General features: G+C 51.8%; 1 protein-coding gene and 1 long non-coding RNA gene across 7 annotated transcripts in view; one reads left to right on the top strand and one right to left on the bottom strand.

Annotated features, from left to right (window-relative positions):
- smyd3 (SET and MYND domain containing 3) overlaps positions 1-16,845 on the bottom strand; it is a 1,068,428-nt gene that overhangs the window by 353,174 nt on the left and 698,409 nt on the right. The gene's annotated exons all lie outside the window — the stretch shown is intronic.
- The window catches only part of LOC140427383 (uncharacterized), a 149,314-nt gene continuing 148,831 nt past the window's right edge, over positions 16,363-16,845 (top strand). For all 3 annotated transcript variants that reach the window (XR_011948478.1, XR_011948477.1, XR_011948476.1), the window contains exon 1: positions 16,363-16,624. This is a non-coding gene — a long non-coding RNA (uncharacterized lncRNA). The remainder of the gene's footprint in view (positions 16,625-16,845) is intronic.

The following is a 16,845-nucleotide window of genomic DNA, read 5'->3' as shown; positions in this document are numbered from 1 at the left end:
TTGATAAAGTGAAAAAAAAGGGTGACCCCCGGGTGATAGAGGACATTGTGGAGGACCCGGAGTTGGTCTACTTGTGCGCTGGCACATGTACCGCGGGATAGGGCATCTGGGGGCTCATTGAGCTTCCCAGGTCGATACAAGATATTGTAGCTGTTGGTGGAGAGCTCGATCCTCCACCTCAGAATCTTGTCGTTCTTGCCCCGCTGTGTGTTATTGAACATGAAGGCAACCGACCGTTGCTCAGTGAGGAGAGTGAATCGCCTGCCAGCCAGGTAATGCCTCCAATGTCGCACAGCTTCTATAATGGCTTGGGCTTCCTTTTCGATGGAGGAGTGTCGAATTTCAGAGGCATGGAGGGTATGGGAGAAGAAAGCCACGGGCCTGTCCGCTTGGTTGAGGGTAGCGGCCAGAGGAAAGGCCGACACATCGCTCTCCACCTGGAACGGAATGGACTCGTCCACAGCGTGCATCGCGGCTTTGACAATATCTGCCTTGATGCGATTGAAGGCGAGTCGGGCCTCAGTCGTCAGGGGAAAAATGGTGGATTTAATAAGTGGACGGGCCTTGTCCACATAATTGGGGACCCACTGGGCATAGTACGAGAAGAACCCCAGGCATCTCTTCAGGGCCTTAGGGCAGTGGGGGAGTGGGAGTTCCAGGAGGGGACGCATGCGGTCGGGGTCGGGCCCTAGGACTCTGTTTTCCACAACATAGCCAAGGATGGCTAGGCGGGTTGTGCGGAAAACGCATTTTTCCTTGTTATAGGTGAGGTTCAGGAGTTTAGCGGTGTGGAGGAAGTGCCGGATGTTTTCGTCATGGTCCTGCTGGTCATGGCCACAGATGGTGACATTATCTAAGTATGGGAACGTGGCCCGCAGCCCGTACTGGTCAACCATTCGGTCCATTTCCCGTTGGAAGACCGAGACCCCATTGGTGACACCGAAGGGAACCCTGAGGAAGTGGTGGAGGCAGCCATCTGCCTTGAAGGCAGTGTATTGGGGGTCCTCCCAATAGGGAGGTGATAGGGAGCTGGTGGTACGTGGACTTCAAGTCAACTGTGGAGAACACTCGATACTGCGCAATCTGATTGACCATGTCAGATATGCGGGGGAGGGGGTACGCATCGAGCTGCGTGTACCGATTGATGGTCTGACAGTAGTCGATGACCATCCGATGCTTCTCCCCAGTCTTGACGACCACCATTCTCCAGGGGCTATTACTAGCCTCAATGATCCCCTTGCGTAGGAGTCGCTGGACCTCCGACCTGATAAAGGCCCTGTCCCGGGCACTGTATCGTCTGCTCCTAGTAGCGACGGGCTTACAGTTCAGGGTGAGGTTAGCAAAGAGCGAGGGTGGGGCGACCTTCAGGGTCGCGAGGCTACAGACAGTGAGGGGGGGGCAGGGGTCCATTGAACTTTAAAATAAGGCTTTGGAGGTGGCACTGGAAGTCGAGCCCCAGTAATAGGGCAGAGATGGGGAAGGACGTAGAGTTTGGAGTTAGTGTACTCTACACCTTGTACAGTAAGGGTAGCGACACAGTACCCCCGGATTTCTACTGCATGTGATCCAGAAGCCAGGGAGATTTTCTGGGTCGCGGGTAGGATGGGGAGGGAGCAGCGCCTTACCGTATCAGGGTGTATGAAGCTGTCTGTGCTCCCAGAGTCGAAAAGGCAGGCCGTCTCGTGCCCGTTGACCCAGACGGTCATCGTAGATTTTGTGAGGTGATGAGGCCGGGACAGGTCGAGCGTGATGGAGGCGAGCTTCGGGAGGTGATGGGTAGGCCGGTCGGAGGTAGCGGCGGCCAGCGTACGACCGGGTGAGCAGGGCTCCCGGGAGGCTGCGGAGTGGTCCCAAGATGGCGGCCCCCATGGGTCACGGGTGGCATCAGAGGTGGCGACAAAGATGGCAGCCCCCATGGGTCGCACATGGCGGGTGGAGTGCAAGATGGGTGGTACCAGGGGATTGGAGAGTGGCGAATGTCGTGCCCCTGTTCAAAAAAGGGACTAGGGATAACCCTGGGAATTACAGGCCAGTTAGTCTTACTTCGGTGGTAGGCAAAGTAATGGAAAGGGTACTGAAGGATAGGATTTCTGAGCATCTGGAAAGACACTGCTTGATTAGGGATAGTCAGCACGGATTTGTGAGGGGTAGGTCTTGCCTTACAAGTCTTATTGAATTCTTTGAGGAGGTGACCAAGCATGTGGATGAAGGTAAAGCAGTGGATGTAGTGTACATGGATTTTAGTAAGGCATTTGATAAAGTTCCCCATGGTAGGCTTATGCAGAAAGTAAGGAGGCATGGGATAGTGGGAAATTTGGCCAGTTGGATAACGAACTGGCTAACCGATAGAAGTCAGAGAGTGGTGGTGGATGGCAAATATTCAGCCTGGATCCCAGTTACCAGTGGCGTACCGCAGGGATCAGTTCTGGGTCCTCTGCTGTTTGTGATTTTCATTAATGACTTGGATGAGGGAGTTGAAGGGTGGGTCAGTAAATTTGCAGACGATACGAAGATTGGTGGAGTTGTGGATAGTAAGGAGGGCTGTTGTCGGCTGCAAAGAGACATAGATAGGATGCAGAGCTGGGCTGAGAAGTGGCAGATGGAGTTTAACCCTGAAAAGTGTGAGGTTGTCCATTTTGGAAGGACAAAGATGAATGCGGAATACAGGTTAACGGTAGAGTTCTTGGCAATGTGGAGGAGCAGAGAGATCTTGGGGTCTACGTTCATACATCTTTGAAAGTTGCCACTCAAGTGGATAGAGCTGTGAAGAAGGCCTATGGTGTGCTCGCGTTCATTAACAGAGGGATTGAATTTAAGAGCCGTGAGGTGATGATGCAGCTGTACAAAACTTTGGTAAGGCCACATTTGGAGTATTGTGTACAGTTTTGGTCGCCTCATTTTAGGAAGGATGTGGAAGCTTTGGAAAAGGTGCAAAGAAGATTTACCAGGATGTTGCCTGGAATGGAGAGTAGGTCTTATGAGGAAAGGTTGAGGGTGCTAGGCCTTTTCTCATTAGAACGGAGAAGGATGAGGGGCGACTTGATAGAGGTTTATAAGATGATCAGGGGAATAGATAGAGTAGACAGTCAGAGACTTTTTCCCCGGGTGGAACAAACCATTACAAGGGGACATAAATTTAAGGTGAATGGTGGAAGATATAGGGGGGATGTCAGAGGTAGGTTCTTTACCCAGAGAGTAGTGGGGGCATGGAATGCACTGTCTGTGGATGTAGTTGAGTCGGAAACATTACGGACCTTCAAGCAGCTATTGGATAGGTACATGGATTACGGTAAAATGATATAGTGTAGATTTATTTGTTCTTAAGGGCAGCACGGTAGCATTGTGGATAGCACAATTGCTTCACAGCTCCAGGGTCCCAGGTTCGATTCCGGCTTGGGTCACTGTCTGCGCGGAGTCTGCACGTCCTCCCCGTGTCTGCGTGGGTTTCCTCCGGGTGCTCCGGTTTCCTCCCACAGTCCAAAGATGTGCGGGTTAGGTGAATTGGCCAATGATAAATTGCCCTTAGTGTCCAAAATTGCCCTTGGTGTTGGGTGGAGGTGTTGAGTTTGGGTAGGGTGCTCTTTCCAAGAGCCGGTGCAGACTCAAAGGGCCGAATGACCTCCTTCTGCACTGTAAATTCAATGATAATCTATGATTAATCTAGGACAAAGGTTCGGCACAACATCGTGGGCCGAAGGGCCTGTTCTGTGCTGTATTTTCTATGTTCTATGTTCTATGGCGTCAAAGATAGCGGCCCCCATGGGTCTCACGTGATGGGCGAAATCGAAGATGGCGGCGAAGATGGCGGCGCCCACGGGTCGCGCATGGCGGATGGCGCGGCAACTGGAGGCGGCCCCGACAGGCAGGAAGCAGCGCTGCTGGGCCTAGAAGTTTTAGGGAGAGATCGGGCCCGGCAGGCTTTTGCAAAGTGGCCCTTCCTCCCACACCCGTTGCAAGTCGCTTTCCGTGCAAGACAGCGTTGTCTGGGATGATTCCCCTTGCCGCAAAAGTTGCACTTCGGGCTTCCGGCGTTGGCGGGCTGCTGCTGCGCGGCACAGGCTTGCGCCGCACTCGGGTCGGATGACGGCGGCACCCATGAGGTCCACGAGGGTGCCGCGCGGTCGGAGGTGTAGGCCTCCATGTTCTGGAAAGCCACCTCCAGCGAGTTTGAGAGCTGCACTGTCTCTGGGAGGCCGAGTGTACCCCCTTCTAGCAATCGCTGGCGGATGTAGTTCGATTTCATGCCCGCGACATAAGCGTCCCTGATCAGCAGCTCCGCGTGTTGGGTAGCCGATACCGCCTGGCAGTCACAGTTCTGGCAGAGTATCCGCAAGGCACGCAGGAATTCTGCTCCTGATTCCCAAGGGCGCTGTCGGCTCGTGGCAAGAAGGTGCCAAGCATACACTTTGTTTACAGACTTTACATAGTGTACCTTCAGCAGCATTAACGCCTCCGTATACGAGGGGGCGCCCTGATGAGAGGAAAGACTTGCGGGCTCACCCGTGCGTTGAGGATCTGCTTCTTTTGGAGGTTGGTGAAGTCTTCGGTGGAGGATCCGAGGTACGCTTCGAAGAAGCTTAGCCAGTGCTCGAATGTTGCAGGGGCGTCGGCTGCCTGTGGGTCCAGCTCCAGGCGATCAGATTTGTGCGATGAATTCACCTTAGTAGTTTAGTTAATTAAATTGATATGCCATCAATGAACACAAGACGAGTAGTGAACGTAACTGAGGCTTTAATAAACTAAACAGAAAGCCTCCTGGCCTCGGATCCCGAACTGAGGCAGCGGCGGAGACCAGCCACCTTTATACCGAGCCCGAGGGGAGGCGGAGCCAGCAGGCAGTGGTTTACCACATTACATATAATACAGTGGCAGTTTACCACAATACACCTATTATATACTACAGTGGTTCAGAGCCAGCAGGGACAAGCCCAGGCATGTAACAATACAACAGCACAATACAATACAGTGGTTTACCACAGGCTGTTGAATATTTGGGCTCCGACGGGGGCAGGCGCTGGAGTTTGAGCCACTGGCCAGTTTGACTGCTCCATCCTGACACCAGCCCTCAGGCCATTTTTCCAGAGGCAGGCTGCCAATTCACCCCGGCTAAAGGCCTACTCAGGCCTAGAGTCGGAGACAGACACAGATCGGCAGAGACACCAGGGAACAGTGCAGCTTTCTGAAGGTGATCTCCTGGCAGCGCAGCCTTGGGGGTGGGGGGGGGGGAGGGGGAGGGGGGGAGCAATGCTCCAGACCGGCTTAGATGTCCTCCCCACCGGCTTGGCTGCAGCTGAGGGCAACCCGTGGAGAGGATTGGAAACCCCCCCAACCCCACCAACAAACCAACCTGACACTGTTGGTTCTGCTGCTGGGGCTACTTTTTAATTTAAAGTTGAAACAGCTGGAGCAAGTACATCTCTCTCTCTCCTTCTACCTTGTAAGGCCTTCAACTTTGAGCACCAGATCGATGTTCTTAATTGGACAGTGAGCCCAAGCTCTGGCCACTAATTGGCTAATTCAGAGAAAATCCCTTTGAGTGACGGGCCCCCCCCCCCCCCCCCCCACATAGTTTAGGCTTCCAACCCCCCACCCCCAGCCCCACCCCAACCCCCACCCTGCCCCCACCCCCATCTTCTCAAACTCTATGTGACCATGATGGTGAGGCCTACAGAGAACTTGCTGCCAGAGTTTCTACTCACCAGGTACGCACTCCCCAGCTCTAGGAACACAAGCCTGCACAGCTAACTTAGCGAACCCAGCTGCTTCTTGGCAAGTCTCAAAGATCACAAATCGTCAAGGGTTGGCAGAGGGGGCGTTTAGTTTTGCTGTAGTGAACTGCAGTTCGACCAGGAAGCTGGTAAGCTGCACACTGTTTATACAGATCTATCCCACTGCTCACCGCGACATGGGCTGGGAAAGTAGGATTGTAAAGTCTCAGGTAAGCGACCACTCAGCAGCAATGTCTGTAGCAAACAATTTGGTTTTATTCAGGTTACAATGCACTCCTCCTACTCCCCGAAGGGTCTCCCACCCTCAGCCCTCACTTGGGCCGGGGTATTTATAACCCAGCAGTCCTTTGAACAGCCCCGCTCCCTCATCTGCGTACATCATCTGTGAGGCCACAAGGACTCTGAGGCTGCAGATCCTTGCGCCTCCCGTCGGGTCAGAACAAGGATAAATCCCATTCCTCTGGGACAGTCCATTCCCATACCTCCAACCCCGCCGTCACTTACAAAAACCAAGAAAGGCCATTCAGCCCCAAATGTCTGTGGTGTTGTTTATGGTTTACCCATGCCATCCCCCATTTTGCTCCACCTCTCCCCGCTGACATCGCCCTCTATTCCATTCTCCCTCATGCGTTTATCTAACTTTCCTCTTGAATGAATCAACGCAAATCACCTCAACGACTGATGCACTAAGCGTCAAGAACCACAAAGACATGTGAGACTTTAACCAAGGCTTTAATACGCTACATAGGAAGCTTACCCGACACAGACGACCCCAGGCAAAATGGGTCCGGTCTCAGAAGCTGGGTCTTATACCTAACTCCCGGGGGAGTGGCCAAGGCGGAGCTCTCCGTGGCCAGGTCAGGTTACATACAGGTGACCGAACCTCTACAGAGCTGCAGTACAATACACAGTTCCATACACAGGATTACAGGGCCACGTTACACACAACTATTATATAACTATGTACAATGCTAGGGAAGTACAGTGGTGTATCACCACAACGACTCCCCGTGTTAGGGAGCTCCCCATTCCTGGTCTACGTGGTTCAGCAACTGCCACAACGAAGCCTTTGGCCGCGCATGCGGACTCACCCATTCATTGGCGGATTGGCAGGTTTCCGTCTTTAATGTTAATGATGCAAGGGTTAAAACGCATTCCCTCATTTATTACCAGTGCAAATTTAACCAATGCAATTGAATGTGTTCCTACGCACAAGCCATTTGATAATTCAATACTTAGACAAACTGCTTGCGTGTTGCATTTCCATCTCGGCATTGATTCCCGTCCTCACATATATTAATTTCTGGATGTAGCAGCATCTATTCCTCATCATACTCAGACTGTGCCGTTTTGTGATGCACAATACATCCAAGCGTCAAGTGAAGTGATTTGCTATTTTTGGGCTGGTCATTTCTCAGAAATATAAATGCCACAAAGCATTAGCTGCCCGAGACTAATCTGAAGTTCAAAAACTGACCGACTACACAGAGCACTGAGGGTCTCGTGTCTCAATATCACATAACCAGGGTGGTGGTGGGGGGGGGGGTCGACAAGGGAGGCAGAGCAGAGGAGTAGAGCTGACGTTACAATCAGACCAGTATGGGTGACACAGTGGTTAGCACTGTTGTTTCACAGCGCCAGGGTCCCAGGTTCGATTCCTGGCTTGGGTCACTGTCTGTGCAGAGTCTGCACATTCTCCCTGCGTCTGCGTGGGTCTCCTCCGGGTGCTCCGGTTTCCTCCCTCAAGTCCTGAAAGACGTGCTGTTAGGTGAGTTGGACATTCTGAATTCTCCGTGTACCCGAACAGGCGCCGGAATGTGGCGACAAGAGGCTTTACACAGTAACTCCATTGCACTGTTAATGTAAGCCTACTTGTGACAATAAAGATTATTATAATATTATGACCGTATCGAATGGTGGGGCAGGCTCGAGGGGCCGAATGGCAGCATTAAATTACACCACTTCAAACGGCTGGCTGGGGCCGGGCTCCACCCCCTCTTCCTCTTCCCAAATCACAGGGCATTTCCCCAAAGGGACAATGCCAGGACCCCAAACCGGCAGCACTGAAAACAGAGGAGCCAGGGAAGCATTGAGCAACGCAGACCTGTAACCACAGTAAGCTGCACCGCCGGGTTTGCGAAGACCGCACTGGTATCCAGCCGCGCGGCTCTCTCGAATTCCCCAGCATTTAAAATCTAATGAAACACACGCTGATCACCCGAGCATCGCTGCTCTTGTAGATAAATGTATTCTGAGCAGGATTTACCCAATCACGCTGCTGCCTCTGATAGTGAGAGCTGGCAGTCAAACCCCAGACGCTATCTCAGCGGCACTGAGCCCAAGATTAGCTCTCACTGAACCAGAAGGAAACCAACAGAGAGAGAGAGAGAGATTTGTTTTCCAAGAATTGGACTGACAAAATGAGCTCTAGATTGTCCTGAATCGCACGGTGTCTAATTAATATTCCCAAGCACTCACTCTCATTCTTGAAGCCAGGTAGAATAAGGGGTGTCAAAACCTTTTGAGATCCAACCTATAAAATTCCCATTACTTCACCGATGGGAATTACATCTCTCTGAATAACAAACATAAAAAGCCACTATGAGGTCGCATGATGAGAATTTCAATAAGATAGCAAGTGGAGTGTCAGAAAGCCAGTGTAACGAAAGTCTAAATGAAAGGTGTTACCCATTCTGTCCGAATGAAAGGTCATCGACCCAAAGCATTTATTCTGTTCCTCTCCATAGATGCTGGCTGACCAGCTGGGTATTTTGTTTTAATCCAGATGTTCTATTTCAAGCAAGGCTTTCATCGCCCACAGCCCTGTCCTTCCCAAGAGCCCACCCCATGTCCTTTGTCTTCCAGGATCCCCATCAGATGGGGCCAGGCTGTCCAGAGTCACAGACTCTACCCCCTGCCTTCCAGACCCTCGGAACAACCCTCCTCTTTTCCTGTCTCGCTCAATCTTTCTATTCATTGCAGCGCAAAAAGGGACATTTCAAAAAGAATACAGCAACTGAAGTTTGCTTTTACCGGCACCATCCACCAGCTCAGAGACTATCACCTCGGCGGGAAATGCTCACAGACAGGCTCCTGGGTCACCCTCTGGTGAGCACCACACCTATGCTGCAGTACATCGGGGGGGGGGGGGGAGGCAGGGAATCCCGAGGGAGCAGACGGTCGGAGGGTTGCCCGATCCCGGGGAAAAGCTGACCCCAATGGGACAGAGGGTGTGGGAACAATGGCGATGGAGCTTCCGGTACCTTTTGGCCTCCTAGTCGGCGAATCGGGAGGTGATGAGGTTCTCCCTGGTTCGATATCCCTGAAGAATTTGTTCCGCGGCCTGTGGAGCTAGCTCCGGATCCTCGCCTGGCTCATCCTGGGCATCATCCTCGTCTAATAAAGCCTGCTAATCTTCCCCCCTCCTCCAGCATGTTGCCCCACTGTTGGGCTGTGTTGTGCAGGGCACAGCAGGCCACCACGATGCACATGACCCTCTGGGGGCTGTATTGGAGAACTCCACCAGAACAGTCCAGGCAGCAGGAGCGTATCTTTAGCAACCTGATGTACCCACTCGGTGACACTTCTGGTTGCTGAATGAGCATTGTTAAAGTCTGGGGCCTGCGCACAGGCACCATCAGCCATGACCTCAGCGGGTGGCCTTGCCGCCCACTAACCAACCCCTCACCCGAGGGAGAGCCTCAAAGGTGCCGGGAACCTCTGAGTGTGCCAGGATATAAGCGTTGTGAAAGCTGCCTGGGTATCGTGCACACACGTGCATGATGTGCAGCTCCCGATCGCACACCATCTGCATGTTCAGGGAGTTTCCAGTTAATGAAGGGCACCCCATGTCGAGCCGATGTTCTGAGGGCAACATGCATGCCATCGATAACCCCCTGGGCCTGGGACAGGCCAGGGATGGCAGGAAATCCAATCCCTGGTAGGCCTGGTCCAGGTTAAAGTGAATGTAAATATGGGGGGGTAAACATGTATATATTTTATAGTACGGTTATTGTCACTGATCAGTTGAATTTTACTGTTAATATGCCTCATGTTCCTGGATATGTTTCCTGTGTTTTCTTACCGCTTCTTTTTCATTATAAATACAAATGAAAATCAATAAAAAATACTTTGGGTGCACCTGTGCACGGGCATTCACGAAATCCCGCATATGTCCCCACTCAAGCCCTGGAACACCCTCACGTTTTTTAATTGGCTCGCATCGAGATTGGTAAACGATAAAGGCCGCAAAGAAGTAGGCTTTGCCTTTTTTTCCAAAGCGGAGTTCCCCGGTGTCCAAAGCGGCGGGTCAGAAAGCTGAGGCTCCGCGGCCATGACTGGAGAGAGAAACATGTCTGCCCTGAACCGGTCTGTGGAGCTCAAAGAGGGGTCGAGGTGCAAAGTTCGAGACTTGCTGTCAACCCAGGCAAGACCAAACAAATGACCATCGTCACCCTCAGTGCCCCCAGGCACCCACCCCCCCCCCCCCCACACCCGATCCTCGGAGATGCACGCCAGAGGATGCGTGCTGAGAAATGAAAAGGAAAATCCCGTTGTCCTCCCGGACATAAGAAACAAGTTACATGAAATTACTCGGCTTCCAATCTGCTTTTAATATATTAATCCCCAGCTGTGGGGATGTATAGTTTAGTGGAAGAATGGATGAGGTCAATCCCTGAGTACTCAGGAGAAGCGGTTACAAATGCGCCAGGAATTAAACTGTTCTTTAGGAGGATAATGTTAAAGTCTGCTGGGGATTTTAAAACCCTTTCAACTCTCTTTGTCTGAGCGGGAGGGTAAGCGCGGGCGGTCTTTTGACAGAAAGTGCAATTTTATCAAAAGTGCCAGCGACCAACCATCAACCTCTTGGTATCAGCTGCCCTTTTAGCTTTCATCATTCTCTGCGTCAGAACATCTGGATAAAGGATTTTCTGGTTATTTCCTAATGAGTTAATTGCACTGATAAAGGTGATGCCTATCAGTGGGCAGGGAGTGGAACACTAGCGCCTTATTTTTAAACTTTCCTTGAAAGCTGCACCAAACTATTTTGCGACAGGAATCACGATATCTTTCGCCACCCTGCCTTCGCATACAGGGGCCTCCAGATCAGGGAGAGCTTAGTTTGGTGCAGAATATAGCTCCCTCTGTGGGATTCAGCCCCAATCTGGGAAGAAATGGCCCTCCGTTGCGCTCTCCAATTAAATACTGGGACCAGGGGCTGGCTGAACCTTTTGGGGAAGGTCAAAGACTTTGTGGCGTTATCTGAAGAAAGGCCTGTCTGCCCAAGATTCCTCCCTTAACCGGCTCCACGAGACAAAAATAGATCAATTTGTCATGTACCTCACCTGCCGTGTACAAGTCGGCGGCCATGTTGACCTGCAAAATCTGGAATTGAAAGCTAGTCTCAGTAATGGTGACTGTGAAACTATCAACGATTGTCGCAAAAACCCATCTGGTTCACTAATGTCCTTTAGGGAAGGAAATCTGCCGTCCTTCCCTGGTCTGGCCTACATGTGACTCCAGATATGTGGTTGGCTCTTAAAACTGCCCTCTGAAATGGCCTATCAAACCACTTGGTTCAAGACCCATTAGGGATGACCAACAAATTCTGGCCTTGCCAACAATGTCCACATCCCATGAAAGAATACATTTGTAAAAATATAACATTCGTCCCATAGCCATTTCCAACAGGAAAGAATCCAACAGTCTCCGCTTGACAGTCAATTGCATTACCTTTGTTGAATCCCTCACTATCAGTATCCTGTGGGTTACTACTGACCAGAAACAGACTAACTATCTGCAATAGATGATGAACAGCTTTAAGTTAGCATCAGGTAGGTGAATGAATGGAATTAACCCCATTAAGGAAAGAAACACTTGCATTTCTGCTGTGCCTGTCATGAGCAGGACTATCCCACAGCGTTCTACAGTCAATTAAGCACTTTTTGAAGTGTCGCATTGTGGGAAATGCAGCTGATTTGTGCATAGCAAGCTGCCACAAATGGGCTCCGGCACACAATGGGCTGGAGTTACACTCACCCGCTGACCAGCTTGAAGGTGGGTGGGATTGTTAAATCCACCTGTCCCCCACCTCGCCCACCACAACTGTATCAGTGTTGCATTAGGCAGCCTGCCTTCCAGTGAGTGACTTGAGGCACTTATGTGGGCGATTAATAGTCAAAGCCCAGGGCTCCTGGCTCAGAGGCAGGGATGTCACCCACCCACTGCGCCACAAGACCTTCAAGTAACAGATGCACACGTCGACACAATTCCAACAAGGGCGGCAACACATCAAATCGGGGGGGGGGGGGCACACTGACCAATTTTTTGCCCTCCTGTTCCAGTTGAGGCACGCACATGGCCTCTATCAAGAAAACATCAGTTGCACGATGAATGATATAGAGTGGATCGAGAAACAAATAGTCCCTTTGGTGAGTGGGTCGAGGATCAGAGGGTGATAGATTTAAAATTGTTGGCAAAAGCCTGGAGGCGAAAGAAGGGGAAATGTTTCGCTCACATTGTCAGCATCGGGAACGCTGCGCTTTAAAAGGCGGTGGGAGCTGGTTCAATTGGTCATTGGAAGAGAGTTGGATAGGTGCTGGAGGATAATGAATTTCCAGGGTTATGGACAATGGGCGGGAATTACCGGCTGCTCACGCTGACGCACGGGTTTCCAGGCGTCGAGCGGTGCTGTCAAAGGAAAATCCGGTAGATCCCGCTGGCAGGCCGCTTCCTCCCGCTAAAAAACACGCGGTGGACTGGTGGGAAAATCCCACCCAATATGTAGTGAGGAGGGGAGTGGAGTAGGCATGGCTGCTCGTTCAGAGAAACAGCACAGACACGTGGGTGTGAGTGGCGTCTTCTGTCATTCCCCGGCCCCGGAGAGCCTCAGCTCAGGAATCAGCCTCTTCAGTTTAAAAAGAAGCCCTGACCCCTCTGCTCGGGGGTAGAATAGACTTGGACATTAAACAGTGCTGGCTGGTGAGTCAGACAGAGTGGTTTTAATGAGAAAGTCATTACCAGGACGTGTCACCTTCAAGGAATTAAGCGACAGAAGATGCTCTCAGAATGAAACTGATTTTATTCCAATTGAGGCACTGGGATAGGCTCCCTGCGCTGTTTGTTATACATAGTTTCTATGAGGAGTCATTAAAATTCCTCTCAGACACATATTTGATACACAGTGATTTCTCATGTCAAACTCATTTACATTGTCTGTGCAGGAAGAGACGCGTGGCTCTCCTCCGGGGCAGGCACTAAACAGGCCGCAATGTCACTACTCTAATCTCCCGGTAAATGCCGCCAGTAACACCAGGGGGAACACAACCACACCGTGAACCGTGCAATGGGCTCTTAGCAACTGCAGCTCCATCGTCGCCACATTTTACTGCCTTAAAAATAATCCTTTCATCACATCTGACTTGCGAAAGAGAAAACGGAGCTGCCTTTTTGTGGTGCCTTTCGTGGTAATGCAATGTCCTGCAGTGATTTACACTCAGGGAAGGTCATTTGAAGCACGATTACTGCTGTTCATAGCAAATGACCCGACCAATCTGGTTTGGTGACCTTGGTTGTGGGATAACCGTTGGCTCGGACACTGGGGAGGACTCACTTGCTCTTTTTCAAAATAGCAAAGTTCCTAGGTGGGATTCTCCGACCCCACGCCGGGACGGAGAATCGGCGGCGGGATGCACGAATCGCGCCACGCCACCCCGATGCCGCCACGCGATTCTCCGCAGAGAACGCCGGCGTAGTTGGCGCGGCGCCGGTCGCGGGCCGCTCTAAGCGGCCGGCCCACCGATTCTCCGGCTCGGATGGGCCGAGTGGCCGTAAGAAAAGAGCAGAGTCCCGCCGGTGCATTTCTAACCTGCTCTGGGCCGGCGGGACCTCGGCGTGTAAGGGTCGGGTGGCGGCCTTTGGGGGGGCGAGGGGGGGGGTTCGACCCTGGGGGGGCCTCCGATGTGGCCTGACCCGTGATCGTGGCCCACCGATCGGCGGGCCGGCCTCTGTGACTGGGGGCCTCCTTTCCTATGCGCCGGCCCCTGTAGTCCTGCGCCATGTTGCGTCGGGGCTGGCGCGTTGAAGGAGGCCACTGCGCATGCGCGCATTGGTGCCGGTGCCACTGCGCATGTCCTCGTTGGCGCCGGCGCAACTGCTGGAGGGATTGGCGCACAAACCCATCTGGTTCACTAATGTTTTTTAGGGAAGGAAATCTGCCGTCCGAGCCCGATCTGGCCTACATAGAGCATAGAACATACAGCGCAGAAGGAGGCCATTCGGACCATCGAGTCTGCACCGACCCACGGTTCCCTTGACAAGAAGGACCAAGAGCCAGGTGACACCGGTTTAATGTGAAAGGCAAAAGAAGGGCAGCAATGAGAGAAAATTGTTCTTTTTTAACGCATTGGAGCGTTTAGGATTTGGAACGCACTGTCCGAGAGTGTGGTGGAGGCCGCTTCAATGGTGGTGGCTTACCAAGGGGAAATCGGCTATTTAGATTTGGGGGGCTGCGGAGAAAAGGCAGGGGATTGGGGCTCGCTGTTTTGTTCTTGCCGAGACACAGCCCCCCAGCACGGCCACAGCAGGCTGGATGGCCTCCTTGCGTTGGAACCATCCTCGGATTCTGTTGACCTGGAGGCTGGCTGTGACTCTGCCAGGAAAAAAACATTCCTCCGGGGCACGGTATAGAGAGGTGTTCAGCATGAAAATAGAAATCGGCACAGGGACTCATCAAGACAACTTCACAGGTTCCTGTTCCTTCCGTTAAGAAATCTAACCTCAGATACAGCGCGTAACTTGTGAACTGATAACCAAAATAAATCTCAACCAAAGCACTGAGGGTGCATCTCGCAATCAAGGCTGAGAATTAACACTGCACTCACTGCCTCATATCTCTCTCTGTCCTGGACCTCGAGAGGCAGGCGGGCGGGCCTGTGGGAGGGGGGAAAGGCATGGACGGAGGGAGTGCTGATTTAATAGTTTTGTACAAATCCTTGATTTCGGGAGAATTGCAGGTCATTCGGCCAGATAAATCCTTCGAGAAATCCTTGGGTGGCACAGTGTTTAGCACTGCTGCCTCACAGCTCCAGGGTCCCAGGTTCAATTCCAGCCTTGGGTCACTGTCTGTGCGGAGTCTGCACGTTCTCCCCGCGTCTGCATGGGTTTCCTCCGGGTGCTCCAGTTTCCTCCCACAGTCCAAAGATGTGGATTCGTTAGGTGGATTGGCCATGCTAAATCTTCCCTTAGTGTCCAGGGATCTGCAGCATAGGTTATTGGATTACGGGGTTAGGTCGGCGTTCCTGCAGCGGGATCTTCCGCTGCTGCCCGCCATGACAGGTCGAAAAACCTGCTAGAGGCTGGCATGAGCCTTATTTGCATCCTGCCAATGGGATGCAAATGAAGGCCCGGACACTGCACCACCCCCCCCAACGGGAAAACATGCCGGTGTGAAACACGTTCGGAACAACGTGGCGTGTGCACATATTGGGACTCACCTGAAAAATGCCTGGGGCTGACCCTGGATGCAGGCTGGAGGCGACCCCCAACCCTGAAACACCACAACAGTGGGTGGGGGAAGCATCCGCGGGTGGACCTTTCAGAGTCGGTGCCCTGGAGGGAGTTGATCCTCCAGACTCAGGATGCTCCTGGAGATCCATCCTTGTTCTCAGGAAGTCCATCTCCCAGTCTCAGAGCGCTCCCGGAGACCTATCTTCACTCTCAGGTGGTCCACCTTCTTTCTTCAATAGTGGATTAGTGACGTTGGGCGCCGTTTCAACATAGCGTTCGATAGGAGGGCCGACTGTGCTCCATTCCGCCTGCCGTGCCACGAAGTACGGTGTGAAACACCCGGCTGTATAATTACCGAGGTCGGGATTTTATAATGTTCTGAGAATCATAAGAGTTTACAGTGCAGAAGGAGGCCATTCGGCCCATTGAGTCTACACCAGCCCTTCAAAGAGCATCCTACCTAAGCCCACACCTGTACCCTATCCCCGTAACCCAGCAATTCCACCTAACCTTTGGACACTACGGTGCAATTTAGCGTGACCAATCCACCTAACCTGCACATCTCTGGACGGTGGGAGGAAACGGAGCACCCGGAGGAAACCCACGCACACACGGGGAGAACGTGCAGACTCCGCACAGGCAGTGGCCCAAGCCGGGAATCGAATCCGGGTCCCTGCCGCTGTGAAGCAACAGTGTTAATCACTGTGCTACCATGCCGAAGGGGAGGTTATCGATTGGTGGCAGTGGTTTTCAATCCCTTCTCTCTCTCTCGTCTTTTGTCAAGCAATTTTGTCTTGGCCGCTTTCGGGGTGAACGATCATGTCAGTCTGTTGGATTATTTGCAGTGTGACTAAATGGCATCTTCTAATGGAGCACCCTGTCATAAAGAGGCGTTTACCAAAACCCGGGGCTCGGATCATCCATTTGACTTCAAAGCTCTTCGTTAACTTGCTATTATTCAAATGACCATTTTTTTTGCCACACACATGGGAAACATTAAATGCCAGCCATTTCCTCTTTGCTTTCTAGTTAATGTTTCATTCTGGAACCCTCTTGGACCCATTACACTCTTCATTTCATTCTTTTTTCATACTTTGACAGGAAAAAAAACAAACCCACGACCCATATCAAAGTGTTGCCGTTGGTGGGAGAAACAGAAATGACCCAAACTTTTACTGAAGTTTAACTTCAAACATGTTCTCCGAAGCACACGACTTTACTGCCATTGAAACATTGCTGATATTGTCCCCTTTGACCAAGTCATATTTTGTCAATATTCACCTCAGCTCTTTTCATCGGGAGGCCTCTCACTGTTTCCATGGAAACACTCCTGCATTTGATTATTATTTGGGAGGAAATGCCTGGCGCAATCAACAGTAAAATGGAAGGTGAGTGAAATCTCATTAAAAGCTTTTCTGGTTGGGACAAGGGATGAAAGATCGGCACTGTCCACTACCCCTTCCATCGCGCTAATCCCTTGCAATTTGCTGGATGGCCTGTGTCAGAACATTACCTTTAAAGTCAGTCAGCCGCACAGTACTGTGGCTTGCCTCGCCTTTACACTCAACTAAGTTACACCTCCAAGATCAGTAACCATGGTCACATCTCC

This window comes from Scyliorhinus torazame, chromosome 1 (assembly GCF_047496885.1).
Source record: "Scyliorhinus torazame isolate Kashiwa2021f chromosome 1, sScyTor2.1, whole genome shotgun sequence".
Taxonomy (NCBI): domain Eukaryota; kingdom Metazoa; phylum Chordata; class Chondrichthyes; order Carcharhiniformes; family Scyliorhinidae; genus Scyliorhinus; species Scyliorhinus torazame.
Note: the sequence above shows the minus strand (reverse complement) of the source record. Positions and strands in the feature narration are given on the sequence as shown.